Below are 23593 nucleotides of genomic sequence, written 5' to 3'. Positions count from 1 at the left end.
CTGAGCCTGCTCCGAAGCGAACTCAGGGCAAAACATCGCCCTCCCAATAAACATCCTGGTGATCTTAGTCACCGACTCCGAATCCTGCTTCAGCTCAAGGAACTCCCGAGAAAATCTCTCCCTCTCATCTCGCGGAACATAGCGAGTACTGAACATCTCTCTGAATTGATCCCCTGAAGCCGCAGCCCTCTGCGCGTCGAAATATGACCCCGTGGTCAATCTCCACAAATCCTTCGCCCCGAGCCTCAATAGGTTCAGAGCACACCTCGCCCTCTGATCAGCAGGGCATAAACTCGTGGAGAAACACCCCTCCATGTCTGATAACCATCTCATAGCAACAATCGGGTCCTGAACTCCATCGAATGTGGGAGGCTTCGTATAATAGAAGTCCCGATACTGAAACCCCGACTAGGTCTTCCCTTTGCCGTTGCTACAGCCGCTGTAACCGCCGCGGCAGCCGTCTCTGCGAGAGCCACATATCGCTCATCAAACTACTCAACCATGGCGGTCCTGATCGACCCAAACAATTCCGGCAACTCAGCCCGTAACAATGCAGCAACCTCATCACGCAGGATTTCGCGAACCTTCGCGTCCAACTCGTTCGTGCTCGTCTGATCGATAACCTCAGACGGTACCGATCCACCCGGAACTCGCTCTCCAGCTCCCGATCCTGATCCGGATCCACTATCATCATGCCTCGAGATCTCCATAATGAAGACACCCTACCAATCTCAGACACTTCCCAAAATCCTGGGATCCAACTCTCGCAACCCTACCCTAGAGATCATGGTTTCCCTGATACGCGTATGGGTCCTGTGCTTTCAGTAGTACGGGCCCATACTACCTTCCACACCTACCCATATTTGTATGAAGTACTACCACAATACCCTAGGGAACATGCATAACAACTATCAACCCTCACCACTAGAGGAACACTGAGAATATCCCATAAGGGACCCTAGGCTACAGGCATCACAAATCAGGCAACATTATCATGAATTCCTGAAGATCCCTAGCCTAACTCTAGCATGCTGTTCTATCAAGCTCAATAAAACAAATATCACGTATGGTATCTTGGGGTTACTTACTGGCTCCGGCTGATCGTACCTCCGCGTCCTCCTTTTACCAAATTTGAAAACCATTTTAATTTCTCATTTTAATTTCTCTTTTTAAAATCCTTCTCGATTTGAGACTGGAGTCACATGAATGTTTCCCCAATTCACTCAAACCAAGGCTCTGATACCAACTTGTAACATCCAAAATTTCAAAACAATTAAAATTTTTCAAATCACCCATTTTATTAACATTGTTGCAAAAAGGTTTCCAATACATTATTAAACAGAGTAATTTCCCAGGTTCATATCATAAAACACCAACGCGTGGAACGGTACGATCACGCCATTGCCTTGCCACAGACTCTTGAGAACCTGAAACATAAAACCACAACTGTAAGCTCGAAAGCTTAGTGAGATACCCCCAGGATACCAACCACATATACGCCTTCTGGCCCATAACATATCGCCTTCCGGCCCGTAACATATTGCCTTCCGGCCCATAACATATTGCCTTCCGGCCCATAAGCATAAAATGCATATATAACATAACAAATAATCATATAGCAGTTCATTGACAACAATCGATCAACAGATCACATATCATAGCATTACTCTAAACAAGATACCGGTCTAGCCGATCACTAGCATAACATTACCCTATGAATCAGTCAACATACTAAATGCATACATACGCCTTTCCAGGCCAAGACCTTCCGGTCCACATAGCAATGCCTTCCGGCCCATAACATGTAATGACAACTACCCGAATTTCTATCCGGTAAAAAGGGTCGGCCTTGGTGCCATAAACCCTAACGATATAGTGAGGATAACTCACCTCGAAACTGCCGACTGAACAGATAGCTCAAGCTGCTCCGATCACTGATACGATCTCCACCTCTGGACAGTCACCAATGCACTGAACTCAAACAATAACAACGATTACCAAAATACCCCTGGAACCACTGGTGAATCCCTGGTCAAAGACAAGGTCAAAGTCAACCCCTGACTGACCCTACTCGCCGAGTCAACCCTATGACTCGCCGAGTCCCCCTACTCAGAACTTCACTCAACCCGCGACCTAACTCGCCGAGTTCAGCGACTCTGAGTCCACTCGCCCTTAACTCACCGATTCCTTAAGACACCCTTTCTACACGTCGAGTATCCCCTTTTTACTCGACGAGTTCCTCCTGGAAGAATCGCGGGGCCACCCCGACTCAACTCGCCGAGTCTGAAGAACAACCGCACGAGTCCCAGCAAATCTTCAAGCTACTCGCCGAGTCTGTTCATCGGACTCGGCGAGTCCATGCCATGCAACCGCTCAAACTGCTTTCTAATGGCAGGACTGCTCCGACCATTCATAGGCCTGGCCTTCCTAGACTGGTCCATCACGTAAGGTCCTCATTTTGGTGCTCATGATACACCCCATGATTCATAACATACATATTGACCTAAGGCATAAGGATTCCAATCCAAAACCTTCATTAATTCCCGAAATGTACAGGCATGGGACATTCTGGACCTCCAAAGGTCCCAATACAGAGTCACAATCGTTTGGGGGACTAGGGTAGCATTCAATCTAATCACAAAAGGGTTCCACAAACCCTAATTCCATAAACACATCAACATAGCAGAGCATAACTCGCATTCTTACCAGAATAATGTGCCCTCTGCGTCCCCAATCCTCAGAACGTGACTCCCTTGCTGTTCCTTTAGCCAAGCCCTTCTCTTCCTTGCACAACAACACTTCCAAGATCAACAATGGCCCTTGAACTTTGCTCCAGATGCACCCAATCGATTTAGGGTTCTTCCCAGAAGGCTAAAAATGAACAATGACGGCCAATAAGTGCCTCTTATACGTCCCAAACCTGAACGGTTAGGGTTTTCGCTAAACAGCGCAGACTCGCCGAGTCCATATCTGGACTCGTCGAGTCCAGTCGCGACCCGCGACCCGGTCTGCGATCCTACTCGGCGAGTCTAGGCTCCAACTCGCCGAGTCCCCTCTTAAAACACCCCAGAAACATAATTATTACAATACTTGAAATTCCGGGCTGTTATAATTCTTATGGATAAGAAGAGGAGTCATGAGTTCTTGAAATGGTTAAATCAAGAAGATGATTCATACTTCGTTCCAAAACAATTCCTAGAGTCATACTCCAAGATTGTAACTTGAGTGACATATCTTAAAGAAAGGCTTATAACACTTGTCAAATGTAAGAGTAAAATGTGTCCTACTCTTGTACATTTGAAATTGGTAAGTTGTGATGTTTTGGATCAAAGAAAGACCAAATAATGCCAATTGTGTGAAGTGTTTGTCTTGATAAAGAATCCTCACTATATCTTGAATATTTGGCAAGAGATTCTTATATGTCAAGAGGACACTGGGAGTCTAAAAGATCCTGAAAGAGTCTAATCAAGAATAAAAACATGTAGTTTATCACTAGCACACGACGTGAGGCTTATAACCTATCGTGTTGACATATTTCTATTTTTGTGCCCATTCCAGTTAAAGTTGACATTGCATACGAGTTCTGAGAGTTCTCAATTGGTTGCATAACAACTTGGAAGCAATGGTAGGCCCTTGTGCTGCCAGGTGGCTAGAAGTTAAGACTGCACAAGATCAATCCATATGAGTTTTGTCACTAACCTTTTCTTGTGATTATGGTTTTGACAAATTCACATGGATAGGAACACATACACCATAAAATCTAAGTGTCATAAGGTTTCTTTCTGATTCATGAAAATGATGGTGAGGAAACGCTTTCACTAAGTGGTTTTAAGTAGATAGCAATTGTGACATTTGCATTCTCGAAGTCGTTAATGGAGAGTAAGTGGTTAATCGGCACACTAACATGGACTTGTGAGGAATGGCAAAGGTCTAAACAATTGTTACTATGATTACGACATCCCTTTTCATAGTTCTGGAATTGTTTAGACACACATGTGTGCTATCTAAGGAAATGTGTATGATTTTGATAAAGTCTTATAAAAGCATCTCGTATCAGAATTCTGAACTTTGGTAAGAAATTCAATAAAGTATTGAGTTCCAGAAGTCCAGTTGATTTCTGAGTACATGTCAAAGCTAGTGGGAGAATAAGTGTTATGCTAATAATCATCATGTTAGTGGGAGCATTATAATTATGATAAGTATTGCAAGTTAGCAAGTTAGCAATGTTAATTATAGTGGGAGCATAAGTGTTATGCTAATAATCATCGTGTCCCATATGCTTCGGATATAGGATCGATTGCATGTGATATAATATTCATCCTTTCTAAATTTTCCAAATGCCGAGAGCATTTAGAGGGGAAAAGTCTAGAATTGGATATGAATAAAATGATTAAGCAATTGTCGAGGACAATCTAAGGTTTACCAAAGATTGGTTGCTCAGGGATGGTTGGAAGTATGGTGTAAATTTTTGGAGATGACCATTTTGACATATTCTGAAAAGAGGCAACTCTTGTTCAGAAGTGATAGTCAAAATGAGAATATGGAAATATTCCCATAGGTTGAAGTTATTCATTAAATGTGTGTAAGATTAGGAAACTTAATGCAAGAAGAATGTTCAAAGCAATGTACTTTGAATTTGAGACTTCGTTTCCATAGAATGATCTCCATTGGAATACTCTGTAATGTCTGTTGACAAGTCTTTGTTTTGTGCATAATCATTACAAGAGGATCAATGCATATAAGTTTAGAACCTAACAGATTTAGGTAATTGGCAGGAATTTGGAATTCTTGAATTTGTGGTAAGGATTTGGGATTCTAAAATGAGAATCATTGGAATTATGTTCAATCGATCTATTTCACAGAGTAAAGATCATAGACGAACTTAGTGTGCATACTTGGTGTATGGCAGAACTAATGTTTAGACAAACATAGTGTGCATACTTGGTGTATGGCATGACTAGTGTTTAGATAACATAGTGTACATGCTTGGAGCATGGGACAACTATTGTTTTTAATTCAAGTATAAAGTTGATAGTTTGAAACATTACGCAATGACTAATGTATGATCAATATGGTGATAAATAAAAGGTGTTCTATTTATATTCATAAGTTTTGGGACCATATTGGATTCGATTATTCTTGTGTTTCACTTTGCATGTTATGACTTCCAGAATAACTAGGTCGTTCTTCCCGAATGACTAAGTTATTCAAACCATCCATAGTCGGTCATACGTTGGAAGTAGATATGAATCAAGATTGTCATGAAGTTGGTTTGTAGATGTCCAAGGTAGTGGACATAGCAAGAGTTGCTGCAACATTCATGAGTGCTCATACGTTCTGAGTATTGGATTAAACCCACGCTCATTTGACTCACTTCATGGATTTTATCACGAGTGGTCATGAGACGATAATATCTTATATTCTTCAAACCTAGAGATATGATTTTTTGCATATGAGTTGGTTATGCATTGATTCTACGCAAATGCATTGGTAACTCGATGCTATAAAACGTGCCTTTATGTATGATTCAACAAGTAGTAGAACAAGCATATGAGTCGAAGTTTATCCATTCCTTTTACCCTTGAAGGGATAAAAGCGATATCTGTGAGCCCCTCGATGATTTAGTGACGACACCCCGAAGTGCTTGGCCAAGCCTGGACTGATTTGATTTGTTCAATTAGTCGGTCGTCATAAATCGGAAATCAGGAAACAACAAATGGACAAAGAGAATGATTATAATCCATGTCTCAGTCCATATAATATCCAGAATGGAGGAATATATGATCCCTTATCTAATGCACAAGTCATTAACTAAGGTCAGAGTTCGACAGCGGCTTTCAGAGCTACGATTGCTAGTCAGGTTTTGAAGTCATACGCAATAATAGTTTTAGACTTATCCAAGTGGGAGACTCTTGGATTAGTGTCTAAGCCCATAGCTATTATTAGTATGTACTTGACCTGATTTGGCATGGTCCATTTGGGTTGCACTTCACCGGAACAATTTATATGGATAGACTTTTGAAAATAGTATGTTTATGATTTATATTAATATATTATAAGTTCTAATATATTAATATGGAATCATATTGTTTAATTAGAATTGATCAAGAATTAATTTAGAATTAATTTACTGATCAAAAGGAACTAATTAAATATGGAATCTTATATATAGTATGGGCCAAGTTCATTTAGGTTGGGCTAAGCTTGCATGGATAGTTCATGGAGTTTTTAACCCATGGATCCTATGGAAATGAAAGGTCATGTGTATTAGGGTTTACATGGATGAAACCCTAATCCTCCATACTATATAAAGAGGTCTTTGGTAGATGAAATGGCACTAGTGTGTGAGGATACAAGAGTGGGTCATTTCTAGTATGCTTACTAATCTCTCAAGTTTTTCCAAGGTGTTCTTAGTGATTTGTGATTCCACTTGAGGCTTCCACATTATTGGGGCTAAGCTCTTAAAGATCAAGACTTCAAGCTTCATCAAAAAGGTACGTCTTATAATTTGTTCATATTACCCAAGTATCATAGATTATATGCTAGTTAGGGTAATACCTTGGAAAGTTCAAGTTTGCATGTATAATAGAGAAAACATATATCCAAGGTATTTAGGGTAGCATGTACACCATAGGAGTGTTAGAATGCTCAAAACCCAACAGTGGTATTAGAGCCATGGGTTGTTTTCTGGTATATTGATGCAAATGTTTGATTTTCAAAGTTGAAAAAAAAAGGAAAAAAAAAACATGAAGCTTGTCAAATTTTAACATAATTACTTGTTTTTGTGAAAAACTAATTCTTTGTAAAATTTGAATCATTTGCTATATGAGTTGAATTAGGTCAAATATAGTAACAGATAAAACGAGATGATTATTTTATTAGTTTTAAAAGTTTAATCTAAAGAGTTTTTTTTTTTTTGAAACCTCCATAAGTTATGGATATGAAAGCTTTTAAAAAAAATTGATTCAAGGTTTTTTATGGAGTTACAAAATTTGGTGTTAATGTTTTAAAGAATTTTATAACTTGTTCTTAAGTCATGGAAAATGAAAAGTTTCATCATAAAACAAGCATTTAACTCCATAAGTTGTGGAATCCAAAAGTTTTCAAGAGTTACAAAACTTGCCCTCAAATTTTGGAATTTGAAAAAAGTTTTTTATGAAAAAAATTGAATTCTAAAACTCTTGGGTTCATAACTTAAACAATTAATTAAATGGTTTTAATTTTGAATTTGATAATTTGAATTATGATGTTTTGTTGAATAGTTCAAATTAACCCTTATGGACTTTATTCATAGTTAGTTAAAGCGTTTAATTAAAAGAGTATTATTAAATCCATAAATATATGGTTGGAGTTTAATTAAATTAAAAGTCTAGTTTAACTAATAGATTAAACCACCAAGTATTTTAAAAGTCTACTCTATAAGGGTGGTATAAGGCTACTGCCTATAAAATGGCATTCTAAGCCCATAACTATTATTAGTATGTACTTGACCCGATTTGGAATGGTCCATTTGGGTTTGCACTTCACCGGAACAATTTATATGGATAGTCTTTGAGAATAGTATGTTTATGATTTATATTAATATATTATAAGTTCTAATATATTAATACCGAATTATATTATTTAATTAGTATTGATCAATAATTAATTTACTGATCAAAAGGAACTAATTAAATATGGACTCTTATATATCATATGGGCCAAGTTCATTTAGGTTGGGCTAAGCTTGCATGGATAGTCCATGGAGTTTTTAACCCATGGATCCTATGGAATGAAAGGTCATGGCTATTAGGGTTTACATGGATGAAACCGTAATCCTCCACACTATATAAAAAGGTCTTTGGCACATGAAATGGCACTAGTGTGTGAGGATACAAGAGTGGGTCATTTCTAGTGTGCTTACTAATCTCTCAAGTTTTTCCAAGGTGTTCTTGGTGATTTGTGATTCCACTTGAGGCTTCCACATTATTGGGGCTAAGCTCTTAAAGATCAAGACTTCAAGCTTCATCAAAAAGGTATGTCTTGTAATTTGTTCATTTTACCCAAGTATCAAAGATTGTATGCTAGTTAGGGTAATACCTTGGAAAGTTCAAGTTTGCATGTATAACAAAGAAAACATAGATCCAAGGTAGTTAGGGTTGCATGTACACCATAGGAGTGTTAGAATGCTCAAAAACCCAACAGTGGTATCAGAGCCATGGGTTGTTTTCTGTTATATTGATGCAAATGTTTGATTTTCAATGTTGAAAAAAAAAAACAAAAAAAAAACATGAAGCTTTTCAAATTTTAACATAATTACTTGTTTTTGTGAAAAACTAATTCTTTGTAAAATTTGAATCATTTGCTATATGAGTGGAATTAGGTCAAATATAGTAAAAGATAAAATGAGATGATTATTTTATTAGTTTTAAAAGTTTGATCTAAAGAATTTTTTTTTTTTTTTTTTTTGAAACCTCCATAAGTTATGGATATGAAAGTTTTTAAAAAAAATGATTCAAAGTTTTTATGGAGTTACAAAATTTGGTGTTAATGTTTTAAAGAATTTTATAACTTGTTCTTAAGTCATGGAAAATGAAAAGTTTCATCATAAAACAAGCATTTAACTCCATAAGTTGTGGAATCCAAAAGTTTTCAAGAGTTACAAAACTTGCCCTCAAATTTTGGAATTTGAAAAAAGTTTTTTATGAAAAAAATTGAATTCTAAAACTCTTGGGTTCATAACTTAAACAATTAATTAAATGGTTTTAATTTTGAATTTGATAATTTGAATTATGATGTTTTGTTGAATAGTTCAAATTAACCCTTATGGACTTTATTCATAGTTAGTTAAAGCGTTTAATTAAAAGAGTATTATTAAATCCATAAATATATGGTTGGAGTTTAATTAAATTAAAAGTCTAGTTTAACTAATAGATTAAACCACCAAGTATTTTAAAAGTCTAAAATACACCCTTATACTATTATAATATTAAAATTTTAATATATTATATGTATAAGCAAAAATTCGGTCTTACCGTTAATAGGTCTCATTTACGAAGCCGGTCTATAAGGAGGGTATAAGGCTACTGCCTATAAAATGGCATTCTAAGCCCATAACTATTATTGGTATGTACTTGACCCAATTTGGCATTGTCCATTTGGGTTGCACTTCATCGGAACAATTTATATGGATAGTCTTTTGAGAATAGTATGTTTATGATTTATATTAATATATTATAAGTTCTAATATATTAATATGGTATCATATTATTTAATTAGTATTGATCAAGAATTAATTTAGTGATCAAAAGGAACTAATTAAATATGGACTCTTATATATAGTATGGGCCAAGTTCATTTAGATTGGGCTAAGCTTGCATGGATAGTCCATGGAGTTTTTAACCCATGGATCCTATGGAAATGAAAGGTCACGGGTATTAGGATTTTCATGGATGAAACCCTAAACCTCCATACTATATAAAGAGGTCTTTGGCACATGAAATGGCGCTAGTGTGTGAGGATACAAGAGTGGGTCTTTTCTAGTGTGCTTACTATTCTCTCAAGTTTTTCCAAGGTGTTCTTGGTGATTTGTGAATCCACTTGAGGCTTCCAAACTATTGGGGCTATGCTCTTAAAGATCAAGACTTCAAGCTTCATCAAAAAAGTATGTCTTATAACTTATTCATATTACCCAAGTACCAAAGATTGTATGCTAGTTAGGGTAATACCTTGGAAAGTTCAAGTTTGCATGTATAATAGAGAAAACATAGACCCAAGGTATTTAGGGTTGCATGTACACCATAGGAGTGTTAGAATACTCAAAACCCAACATAAGATAGAAAAGATAAATGTTTCTTAAAGTGTTGAATGGGTCAGACGCGCCAGATGCATGTTGCATGCGATTACACGTGACGCACATGCATCTGTGCGACGTGCTGCAAGAACATGAAGAACATCATGCATGGTAACCCCCTGTTTTGTCCAATTTTCCACACAAAGACTATATAAGGATGTTCGACTAAGCTTCTAGAACACGAATAGGTAACCTGTTTCGCCTAAAACATCACAAATTTATAGACTTAGTTATAAATATTCAAAAATTCAAAAATTCAGAATGAAGATCAATGGATGGAATTAATCCCAAAATTGTGTATATAGGAAGTGAAATCGGTAGTGTAAGATGCTTAAGTGATCATCTATTTCACAAAAACTAACCCAAATTCATCGATTGATAAAAACCTCAAAAACCATAAAAACTAGAATTTTGGCCCAAAATTCAAGCTAGGATTAAGCATAGAAGTTACCCGGAAGTAAAGTGATCAAATGAGATGAAGAAATCAAAGTTTAGAGGCAGGCATACAAAGTCTGCGTCGTGCGTGTGGGACCCAATCGAGGCAAATCAGATGGAGACCAGATGGAATGTTTGAAAGGTTTCGAATGAATCCAAAATTCGACTTTAATGTTGATTTGCTGCAAGTGCACGGGGTACACATGGTATGTCTGGCGTGCATGTTCAAGATCTTTAAAGTTGCCATTTTTCATCCCCAAAAATCATTAGATACCCTAGACACTAAAAGCCCTTAGGAGTTTAATTTAATTAGAAGATTAAGAGCATGGGAGAAGAATTCCATTGAAATAATAAGAGATTTTTTTATAATAAGAACTGCTAGGAAAGAAACAGTAATATAGGAACTCTGTGTATAATAAGCGTTTCTTGGAAAGCAATAGTAATAAGACATTTCCATGAGTTGCTAGGAAAGCAACAATAATATGAAATTTCATTCATAATAAGAGTTGCTAGGAAAGCAACAGTAATAGGAGATTTCATAATAAATGTTGCTAAGGAAGCAACAAAAGCATGTTGTGATAAGAAAGAAAATAACAATAAAAGAAAAGATGTTAGTAAAGTCTTTGTATAAACAAGTGATCAGGAGACAGGTTGTGTTGGGTCAAAAATATGGTTTATACTTTTCTTTTCTAGGAAAATATATTTTTATGTAATGTTGTATGTGTTTGCGGTTTGTGTGTACAGCCGCACACCCTGTGTATGGCCATACACAGGGTGTGCGGCTGTACACATGTGTATGGCTGGAGGTCCATATAAATAGAGGAGTGCATGTGGGAGTGTACGGTTAGGTTAGAAGGCTAGAGAAGAGAGAAATAGTTAGAGAGAAGAAGTGTGTGTGAGAGAGAATCTATGTGTACGGCTGTACACATGTGTATGGCTGGAGGTCCATATAAATAGAGGAGTGCATGTGGGAGTGTACGGTTAGGTTAGAAGGCTAGAGAAGAGAGAAATAGTTAGAGAGAAGAAGTGTGTGTGAGAGAGAATCTATTGTAAAGAGCATCAATCATATCATCAATACATTAGATTCAAGTTATTCTTCTTTTCCTTCTCTTCTATTTGATCTGACATCATCCAATTGATCAGGATTCCGCACCATCAATTGGATCTGATTGATACACAAGCAATTTTGGGGACATACAATTGGTATCAGAGCTTGGTTGTATCAATCAATTTTTTCAGATCTAGAGCTTATTTGATCTTATTTTGAAAAGAGAATAGCGTTTTTAGATACATCTCGCAAAAATAAGGGGGGTTACTTCTTTGCATTTTTCATAAAAACGAGCTTTGGAGCACAAAAGGGTGAAAAACGTCATTTTTTTCGTGAATCTGTTGAAGGTGTGCGGCCAGACTTTGAAGGTGTGTGGCCTCCGTGTGTGCGGCTCAGCAGCCTCGGTGTACGGCTCAGCAGTGTGCGGCTCGGTGTGCGGCTCGGAGTGTGCGCCTCGGACGTGTGCAGTCTCAGTGTACGCCTCGGTGTGTGCGGCTCGGTCTCGCCTCAGATTCTCGGCTCAGCTGCCTCGCTCTCATATCAACAGCGTGTTCGGCTCGCATTTAGCTCTCCTCGCTTCGCGGCTCTAGTCCTCGCACATCAGCCTTGTATTAAAAAATAGTAACGGAAATTGAAGCTGCCAGGATTCGAACACGGGTCTTCTGCCTACACAACCGGCGGCCTTACCATCTAGACCAACTTGCTAGATGTTTATTTCCCTCGAAATTTAGTTCATAAAGACTCCATTTCGCCCCTATTTTCGCAAAATTGTCATTTTTAGCCCAAAATTCAAAATCTTTTATTTTAAAATTCTATTTTCATCCAAAAATTTTAGTTTTTAAATTTTAACTTTTATTTTTGATTTTTTACTTAAAATTTTGACTTTGACTTATAAAAGTTGACCTTTGACTTTAAATTTTGACTTTCTCGTTTGACTTTTAATTTTTCAAATTTGGCTTTTCGGTTTGACTTTTCAAGTTTGACTTTTTAAATTTGACTTTCTCGGTTTTTAAGTCAAAGGGCAATTAAAAATATAAAAAAATATAAAAATTAAAAAAAATAAATAAAAAAAAAAAAATGAGTTCCACATCAATTCCGGTAAATGCAGTTTCATGTACTCCATCTTGTAAAGCTACGATTAAATTTCTTCGCGAACAAATTGATTTGTTAAAAAGGGAAATGAGGACCTTAAATATGAAGGCTATACTCTAAGGAAAGGTCAGAAACCGTTAAAAGCACAACTAGAAGCAAAAACCAAGGACTTTAGGAAATTACAAGAAGATTACAACAACAAGTGTGAAAATCATGATCACATTAAACGCAAACTTGCTGCTGTAACTGAAGAACTTGACGCTTTGAAAGTTAAGTGTGGAAAAACAGATGTTAGTTTCAAAAATTACACTGCGTCAAGTAAGACAATCGAGTCCTTATTTGAAAATCAATTAAAATTCAAAGATAATCAAAACAAAGGTTTAGGGTACAATTGTGTTCCTCCCCCTTTCAATCATAACTATATATCCATACCTTTGACTCAGGAAGAGATTGACCGAGAACCATTTTTGGTATACGGTAAACCAGTTGTTGAATAGGCAACTGAGGTGTTGAGCTGAACAATACTAATGCTTCTACTTCATGTGAAGGTAAAGTAGCAGAGGATGAGAACAAGGAGAACACTATGAACACACCAACATCTCCTTAAACTCTGAATCTGTTGCTTCGAACTCAGCTGCTTCTGATCAACCTGCTGTTGGTAAATACATGCCACCAAAACAAGCGAAGCCGACGGCATGCTATAAGTGTGCATGTGGGAACAACCAAAGACAAGGCAAGGATACGCCACCAGGGGCAGGAAGAAACAACTTCCCAGTGAAGAAAAAGACATGCTTTCATTGTGGAACACCTGGACATATTGCCAGAAATTGTTCTAATCGCGCATACGTTCCCTACTATGCACAAGGATGGAAAAATGCGCCAAGAGAGAGATACTTCAAAAGAAACCCTTCCAGGTCACGTTCATATAATGGTGAACGGAACGCGTAGAAGGCCAAGAATCAAACCCACAAGGCCAAGAATCTGAATCCCAAGGGCAAGAAGGGAATGTCGGCCAAGAAGCCAAATCCAAGAGATGCTCCCCTGAAGCCTAAATCAACGTCATCTCAACGGCCGACATCAAGTTCAAAATCAAGTGCTCAGCTACCCATCAGATCGAAAAAGAAATGGGTTAAACCCAACTACAAATGGGTTCCGAAGGCTCAATCTCCCAAATCATCTAATGCTTCTAATATTTTTACATCTTCTGTTTGTGATAAACAGGATATGTCTTGGGAGAAAGTATCGTGCAAGGATGACAAAGGTCGACCCAGTTTCAAAATGGATTGGGTTCCAAAGACCAATTGATCCCGCTCTGTGTCGGAGCAGCTATGGAGGCATATCATCAGACTTTGGTTTGTTGGTAGTGGCTGTTCCTGGCACTTGATAGGGGACATCTCTCAACTATACAACATTCAGACATTTGTTTGAGAGTATGTGTCCTTTGCGGGAAGGGAAGAAAGGAAGTGATCACTCACGAGGTTTGTGCTTAATGGCAAGAAGAATTTTCGGATCTGTTCTGAGATTACGCATGCTGTTCTCAGACCTTCTGGATGCAAATTCAATCGGTGACTTACGGTTTGAGTTTTCTTCTCTATACTCCTGAGTTTATCTTAAGCTGATTCGCTTGTAAGACTAATTTTTGTTTTAGGATAGTTTAAATTTGCGCATTTACTTTCGTTTCTCTCCTATACACAAATTTAGGTGGAGAAATAAAAACAAAACAAAATTTAGAAAATTTTAAAAAATAAAAATCCAAAAACATTAGAAAATCAGAAAAACAAAAAGAAATTATCTTGGTTATGGAATGTGCTTGAGGGGGATGTTTTGGGAAGTGAGTGATAATGGGCAATCTGAGTATGCGTAACGTACCCAAAGTTGAAGGGTCTATGCTCTGGTTTGACGCGTCGATAGGCACGAAAGATTCTAAATGGACATGACTAGGCAGAGTTGAACTTAAGAAATAAAATGACTTGACAAATCTTGACCTAGTTAGATCTATTTAGCCTGACAATACGACGCTTGGATAGGTTGAGCAGGGAGATATATATGGGATTTTACTCGTCACATTAATTGAACCCATATCTGGAACCGTGGTTTAACGTTTCCTCCATGTGCGGATTTTGTCCTTAATTCCAGTATTGATGGGGCAACTGGTAAATTCCGATAAATTAGGTCTATAGAAAATCATTTTGTTTCTTTATGTCTATTAGTCATACGTTACCTCCTCTGCGTGATTGGAAGAGATCCGACCTGGACTATAACATATGCAATTCTATTTCTCTGCATATTATATATATATATATATATATATATATATATATATATACATATGAAATTCTCTTATCTGTTAGCCATATGTTGTCTCCTTTGCGTGACTAACAATCCGACCTGGTACACAGCATATGCACTATAAGTAATAATACTCTGAATCTATCTTCTCCCCTAATGATGGTCTGCTCATCCGATGTAAGGAGTACTCTGGAAGTCCTTGATTACCGGGGCATATCTGGAAGTGGAAAACATGTTCCAGTACAATTAAAATTGAACACTCAAAGATTGTCTATAGATCTCGCTGCTCAATTTAGGTGGACAACAATATCCCTGGTCGTTGTCAGCTGAATGGTCCTTAAGATATAGTATCTAGAAACTTAGGATCAGATATAATATCTAGGAACTCAGGATCACATTCTCTTGTCACTTATAGTATGTCCTAATTTTGTCACAATTTTTCGTGTTTAAGTGGACAACAATACCGGCGATCGACCAAACAAAGACGTAAAGATAGAAGGTACCGACAAGCGGATAAAGGCTGTCTAAAAACTTTGATCCCAAATCATTCTTAAAGTTAGATATCATTTTATTTTTGTTAAATTTTTTCATAGTTTTCCTCTATGCACAAATTTTAGCGGGATAATTAAAAATAATTCAAAAATCAAACAAAAATCAAAAAATTAAAAATCCAAAAATAGTGTTATATCTTGTTCAGAAAATCTAAAAATATATTTGTTTCTGTTTTTATTTTTCCAAAAAATATCAAAAATCCAAAAATATATTTTTTTGTGTGCTAATTTTTCTTTTAGTTTTGTTTTGTCTTGAAAAGTGATTTCAGGCGCAGATGAGACTCGTGGAGACAATATTGAAGATCTTCTGAGCCCAGGCTTCATCCGTGAGCATCGAAGAATTTTCAATCGAAGGAGCAAGAAATGAAGACTATTCTTCCATCATTTAATCTTTCAACCTCAGAAGCAAGGTGAAGCTGTTCTTGAAGATTATGTGACAGATTGCATTGAAGCCTCCTCAAACAATTTGCTGCTATCTATGAACCTGCTGAAGTGATCCAGAAGATTATTTCTCTCTGATATTCTCCCTGAAGATTCTCAAGCTGAAAGAGCTGTCTTTCAAGAATCTTTTCAAGAAGCTTGCTCACCCAACATGCGTTCAATGTCAAATTTTGAAGAAAAACCCAACCGCTCAAGATGAATTCATTTATTGAAGATTCATATGTTCATATTGATGCTGTGAAGAAATTTGAAGATTAATGCTGAAGCCAAGCTCCCAATGAAGATTAACAAGAAAAAGCCAGCTACTTTTTAGGGGGAATTTGTTGGGCCAATTAGAAAAGAAAGCTATAAACCAAGGGGGAGATTGTTGGGTCAAAAATATGGTTTATACTTTTCTTTTCTAGGAAAATATAATTTTATGTAATGTTGTATGTGTTTGCGGTTTGTGTGTACAACCGCACACCCTGTGTACGGCCGTACACATGGTGTGCGGCTGTACACATGTGTATGGCTGGAGGTCCATATAAATAGAGGAGTGCATGTGGGAGTGTACGGTTAGGTTAGAAGGCTAGAGAAGAGAGAGATAGTTAGAGAGAAGAAGTGTGTGTGAGAGAGAATCTATTGTAAAGAGCATCAATCATATCATCAATACATTAGATTCAAGTTATTCTTCTTTTCCTTCTCTTCTATTTGATCTGACATCATCCAATTGATCGGGATTCCGCACCATCAGTTGGATCTGATTGATACACAAGCAATTTTGGGGACTTACAGGTTGCTAGAAAAGCAACTATAGTACCCTACAAATGGAAAAGTAGTGTTAACCACATTAGGAACAACAAATAACCTTCTTGTCATTATTTCAGTACAACAACCATACTATGTTAACCTTGATTGACCCGGCCACCATTTAGACCATGACTCGGCGTCAAGTCTCTAATGCATTACAAAATCTCAAAGCTGGAAAGGATGAGGGAAACAGTAAGGAAGGTAGTCAATTGACAAGAACCTTTCAGAATTTTCTCAACATTAAGCTGAGATCATTCTATGGAGATAGGGGAGTAAATATTTTGATCCATTGGACAAAAGAGATAGAGAGAAAGTGTGCTTGTGAACATATAGTAAATTTCGCAACTTGCATGTTCATGGGAAGAGCTCTCCTCTGGTGGAGTATTCAGGCCAAGGCTTTGGGCGTAGACAAAGCCTATGCAACTACTTGGGAATAGTTGAAGAAACATGTGATAAAGGAATTCCATTCTACCAGAGACATGGCACAAGCCAAGCAAAACTTTCAATCATATGAGCACCAAAGAGTCTGGATTGGCTTTCTATATGGTACACTTTGAGTACCTAATAACCATATGCCCTAAATTGGTCAATTCGGAGATCCAAAAGATCAATGCACATCTCAAAGGCTAAGTTCCCCATATTAGATTCGAAGTGTAGTCACACCAGCCTAATACCTATGAGGAAGCTAAATATTTAGCCTTTAGTCTCAAGGATCCTGTGCCCCAGAACCCAAAAAGGAGTAAGAAGAAGTCCAAAGAGCTTACGAACAAGTGGGGAGGAATCATCAAGGGAATATCTAGTCGACCCTTGTGGAAGGAAAGAGAAGAAAGGAAGCCTCATGAGAGATCAACCACTTCACCAAGGGGATACTTGGGAAGACTCCCCTTGTGCAACAATTGTGGACTTCATAATCTAGGCAAATGTGAGAAGTTTATGCGTAACAACTATGGAAGGAAAGGGCACATTGCCAACGTCTACAAGATTCAACCAGACCAGTAGAAGGGAATACTAGATGTTAGAGTAAATAGGTTTAGGAAAAAGTTACATAGGAATAATTATGTAATGTTTGAACAAGGTAATTGAAAACCCTTGAAGTTGTATTCAACATTATTATATATAAAAAGTTCAATTTTGAGTATGTGTAGTGATAGACAAATAAAAATAGAAATCCTTCTTGAAATCCACACCAATATTAAGATAAAAAGATTTAGGTTTCCTATTAGTGTAAAATAAGGATAAAAGCAAATAGGATTTTAAAAGACAAATATTAGATGCAAATGATAAAGTTGAAGAATTAGAAGTAGAAAACTAAAAAGGAAATTTAGTTTTCCCAACAAATAGGAAAAAGGAATTGATATCCAGATTAAGAAATCGGTCTCCCCACATAAGATTACCATAAGGTATGAATTTCGATGAAGAAATTCTTAAAACAGGATGGAATGTGACAATTGGGAATTTCCTATCACCAATCGTCACTAGAGATTAGCATCATTCAATAATAATGATAAAAGTTTTCATATTGAAGGAAAGCACGATCAGTTAAATGATAATAATAGGGTAAAAAGTGAGTGACCAAAAACTTATATCCCTTTTTATGATGGTTAATGTATTTGGAAAGTACACAACAAAGTGATACCAAGGATATCATCGTTGTGAAAATCTGACTCCGATTGGAGGAGTTATGATTTTATAAAAGATAAAAACCAACCGTGTTAATAACGCTATTAACGTCAAAATGACATAAAGAAATTGGTTGAGTTTTGGTTAATGTCACTAAAAGGAAAATCATAGTACTCTGAGAGATAAAAAAAATTGAAAAGAAAAAAGTCAAAAACGAAGTTCGTATGAAGGAGATACGATTTTAAAAAAATATATAAAATACGGATTACAAATAAAAGTTCAAATTTGGAAACGCAACCTTAATGAAAGTTGTAGTACTAGTAGAGAGTTACACAAATACATGAAGAGGTTAAGAAACAAGATTCATATAAGGAAGATATGAATTTTGATAAAAGATTTAGGGTTTCACACCAAGTGCGCACCATGCTCGGCATGCATGTCTGACACCCAGATACATGGCAAGCTCTGGATTGAGCCACAAAGCAAGTGCACGTCGCGCATGAAGTGAACTTTTCGCACAACCACTATAAATAGAGGTGCTCACTTTCTAATTTTCTCATCCCAAACACTCTCCTAACCCTATTTCTATATAGCTCTCAATTTGTTTCAGAAGTCCTCTCAACGGCGCGAAGCTTCAAATGCATTGGCTTGGATGCTTCAGAATACGCTAGTAGAGTGAGTTCACGACCCCTATGTCACTATTTCAAAACTTTTACTGTGGGGAGGGATACATGTCTATCAAAATGATTTATCAAATTATATTTATAGTTATAAATATCAAATCGTTTATAAAGCTTAAAGCCTTTGGATAATGTAACTATAGATAGTATACCTAGTCGTAAGCTATGATATTATGAATAAGAGTTATGATGCTTGATAGTCTAGGAAGAGATAATACCTACATGTTATAATGGCCAAATCCCTAGGATAACATAGTACCTAGAAGTTATACTGGTCAAATATCGGGATATCTAGTGTGCCTAATCGTTACTCTACCCATATATCTTGTTTTCAAATAACCGTAATTAGGGTATATACATATGTATGATATATATATATATATATATATATATATATATATATATATATATATATATATAATGATTATGAGATCAAATGATATAATTATCAAATATAAAATTTAAAAGAGATTATATTGTGATAGTTATAGGAAAGATAAAGAGTAAATTACACAAATGGTCCCTATGGTTTGGCGTAATTTGTGTGGTTGGTCCCTAACTTATTTTTGATTACTCAGAAAGTCCCTACTATTTGTTTTTGTTACGCGCTTGGTCCCTACTGTTTGTTTTTGTTACATGTTTAGTCTCTGTCTTACCTAAAAAGACTATTATTTAAATAGGGAACATTGTGGGGTTGGTAAGGTAAGGTGAGTGGGTGGGGTTGGGAGTGTGTTTATTTAAATAAATTAAAAAATCAAGGGCAAAATAGTTTTTTAGGTAAGACAGGGACCAAGCACGTCACAAAAACAAACAGTAGGTACCTTCCGAGTTAAGAAAATAAGTTAGGGACCAAACGCCTAAATTACCCTAAACCATAGGGACCATTCATGTAATTTAATCAAAGATAAAAGATAAAGATAAAAGATAAATACCTAAGGTTAATGTGTTAGTAAGCTATTAATATTCATCCAAAGGCCTTTATTAAATCCGGCTTCTCCGGTACCTATAATCGTTAATCTTGCGAGAGCTAGAAAGATATGTGTATATCAATACAGGGATTGACATCCCCACCTGTGATTGCTAGCTACAATCCCAACATGATAACTTTATAATTGTTCATTATTCGATGTCCAATGAAGCGTCGTGGCTGAGCAATTGTTAGTCAAACAACATTGATTTTGGGGACTCATGGTAATACATTAGAAACACCTTAGAGATCCGACTACAATTATGGACACCTTGGAGTGATAGATAAAATACTTTAGGGTTGTTAGATATCCTCCAAAGATATTAAATTAGGATTATTCAAATATCCTAAAAGAAAATAAGATATAATCGTTAAATATCCTACAAAGATAGGGAATTAGGATTAATAATACATCCTAGAAGACAATAAGATATGATTAGAATAATCTCCTAAAAACATAAAGAGGTAATATAATAAAACATAGGAAACTGGGAATCTAGTAAAGTAAAGATTTTTAAAAAGTTTTCAAAAGAGTTTATTATACTTTTTACCTCAAAACCTATGAACTCACCACCATCAAGTTGACGTTTTAAAAACCACATTTGTTCCTAGGATGGAGTAGAGATCAAGTTAGGAAAGGATTATCAACATGAAGACATTTAGATATTCGTTTAGATAGGTAATTATGATTGACACTCTGTGATTTGGGAAATCTATGTACCGTCACCATTCGGTATTTTCCTTCATCGGTCGGGGAGGGTATGACAACTGTCGTGGGTTGTAGCCCTATGAAAAGCTTCAAGATCTTCTTGATTCCTAGTAAGATGGCTAACAAAAAAGGAACGCACCTAATCAAGAACTACTAACACTCGACCAGTGGAAGGATCATGTTCAGATTTTGTTATTAATTCCCTCAAGTTTCAGCTTTGTGCTCTTAAAACTCCAACCCTAGATAACCATTCATTCCATGTTTTTATTATGCACACTTAGGTACCCTAACATTTTATGGTTATCCTTCAATCTAAATAAATCATTTATATTTCATTTAAGTCATCTTAACTAATCAAGTATTTTAAATTTATAATTTTAATAATTCCTAATAATTTCATTTATTTCAATTTAAAATCTTAGAATCAACATACCTTTACAACGATTAATATTTGAGTAATAGAAAGTTAACATTGTTAGTGGAAGAACTTTCGGGTTGTTACACTTAGGGCCAATGTGTGATTGGATCAGAGTTCGATAATTGCTTCGGAAAGCACACTTTGTTGTTTAATTTAGAAGTTACACTTGCAATTGTAGTTACAAACTTATCCAAGTGGGAGATTGTTAGATTAAGGTGTCTAAGTCAATAACTAAATTGGTGTATACTTTAATTAAAAGCAAAGTTGTTTTTGGGTTGCCCTCAGAACTAGAAATTGACTATAATGACTTTTGGAAAGAGATGTTGATTTACTTATTTACTATATGATTAATAAATAGCAAGAAATTATTTGTTAATCTATTATGAGATTAATATTTTAATTTGAATTATTATTATTTAATTAAGAATGAATCATAAAATAATTGGAATTCATTTAGGGATTGATTGGTTAAATTAAAGGTACAAGGACTAAAACTGTAATTTTTTAATAGTTGAACAAGAGAGGATCAAGAAGCTTTCCAGTAGGGGATAGTTTTGGAGTAGCCTCTTAAGGTTTCTAGAATAACCCCTAAGGATAATTTGGAGTTGGATAATTACCTAATTTGAAATATTAATGTTATATTCAAATTAAGGTTTATAAGGTTCCTTGTATCAACTATAAATGGGATCCGTTGGCTCCTCATTTTCGTCCCCTCTCATGCACTCAAAGAAATATCTGAAATTCTACTCTCTACTCCTTTCTCCTCAAGTCTTCGAATTGCTAGGGTTTAGGTAAAAACCATTAGAGGCTTCAATATTTTGTTGCTTGCTTACCAAGTCTTTTGAAGAAAGGAATTGATTTGATTATTTGCTATAATAGTCAAAAGCTATGTAAACCCTAAACCTATGTAAATTTCGATCACTGTAGGTTTACTCTAGGGTTCTTGATATTCATAGATTATTGCTATTACTAGAAAAAAACTTAAATCCAAATAGGTTTCATGTGAACTTAAGGGTTAAGATATCTCGCCTCATGCATTAAATTATAACCGATAAAACCTATCAGGAAGCACGGTTGGAAAATTATGTGTTATGTTGCTTTATTTTGCCTTTGTAATGTATTTCTACCTCGAACACTTGGGTAATATTTATTACTTAATAAATAAGAAGTAACATTTGTGTGACATTTCAATGTATATATATAATTTTGTATATGTGATCTAACATCCTAACGTCTCACTGCCCGACGTTTCCGTCGTCGGCCGAGGGTGTGACAAAGAGGGACAACTTGATGGGCCTTTCTTATGATAGTGTACTCTATAGTGGGGGAACCTTCAACTAACACCCATGTATGAGAAGAAAATAAGAAACCTTTGATCCAAGACCACCATTATCTTCCAAATCCCATGTGTGTCATCACTGAATTTAAATAATTCTAATTAACCAAGTTGAAAGCCTTCTTGAAGCCGATGTTAAATAGGAATAGTGTAGTCCCATATTTCTTAGGCCACGAGAAAACTTCACTTATAATTAGATCCCCCACCAAGATGTTCCTTCCTTCAATGTAAGTTTATTGGACTGAATTAACAACCCTCTTTAGTTATTAGTTAGGGCTTTAGCTATAATCGAATTGCTTATTCGGGTCTAATTCGGTTCGGGTTTTCGGGACAAATTATCATCCTTACATTGAGAGAGAGAGAGAGAGAGTCTTTGATTTTTGGAACTAGAGTGATGAAATACGAGCTACTACCTCTTGTGAGGTAGCCAAAATTCTCAAAATTCTTAACAATGACCACAATATCGACTTTGGTTATGTCCCACTTAGATCTGAGAAGTTTGAAGGTGAATCCATTCGGGCCAGGGCCTTTTCACTGCTACAATACGAAATGTCAACCTTGATTTTGTCACAACCAAAAGGATCCTCAAGTAATCAACATTGATCCTCGCATACGGTTTTGAAGAGTAGGATGATAAGCTTGGAAATATGGGGACATTTTTCATGAAATTTGGCGGAAAAAATCTATAACTTTAATCTTGATGTTGATTGGATCTGATGACCAGAAGCCATTAATGAGAAGGTCTTGAATTTTGTTTTTCGAGCTTTATTGTTTAATATCCCATGAAAGAAACACAAGTTCTTAAAGCTATCTACCACACATTTACGTCTTCACTTTTTCTTAAGTTCAAGTTTTGAAATTCCGTCAAGATGAAGGATTTTTTTTCTGGGTTCATTAATCTCAGCGACAATGAGAGGTCTCGATTCAGCTACTAAGTCAATTCTGTTCACCCTTTTCCATAAGGCATTTGATATTGTCGATTTTGTATTGTTGACATCCACTCTTCACTTTTTCAGTTTTTCTTTAAGAAACTTGAGTTCATATCGGGAGTCTAATATAGAAATTTGTTACCATGTTTGGTTCCAACAAAGTTGTCAATTCAAAAAAGCGTATTAATATATAAATGGATTTGTGTTTTGGTTACAATCATAGATCTGGTCCAAATTTTTGATAGATAATATCATTGGAGTTTAAAAAAAATACACCTTTAGTCATTGTTCCATATAAAAGGACTATTTTATCTTTTGAAATATTTTTTAACTTCTTTTTATTTTTAATATTATAAAAATAATAGGGGTCCTACTTCCCAACGATAGTGTAATGTCCCAAAAGTACTAAGTAAAAATTTATTTTGAAACAACCCAAAACATTCATTCAATTGTTCAA

This window comes from Lactuca sativa, chromosome 5 (genome assembly GCF_002870075.4).
Source record: "Lactuca sativa cultivar Salinas chromosome 5, Lsat_Salinas_v11, whole genome shotgun sequence".
Lineage (NCBI taxonomy): Eukaryota > Viridiplantae > Streptophyta > Magnoliopsida > Asterales > Asteraceae > Lactuca > Lactuca sativa.
This window is presented reverse-complemented; position numbering follows the sequence as displayed.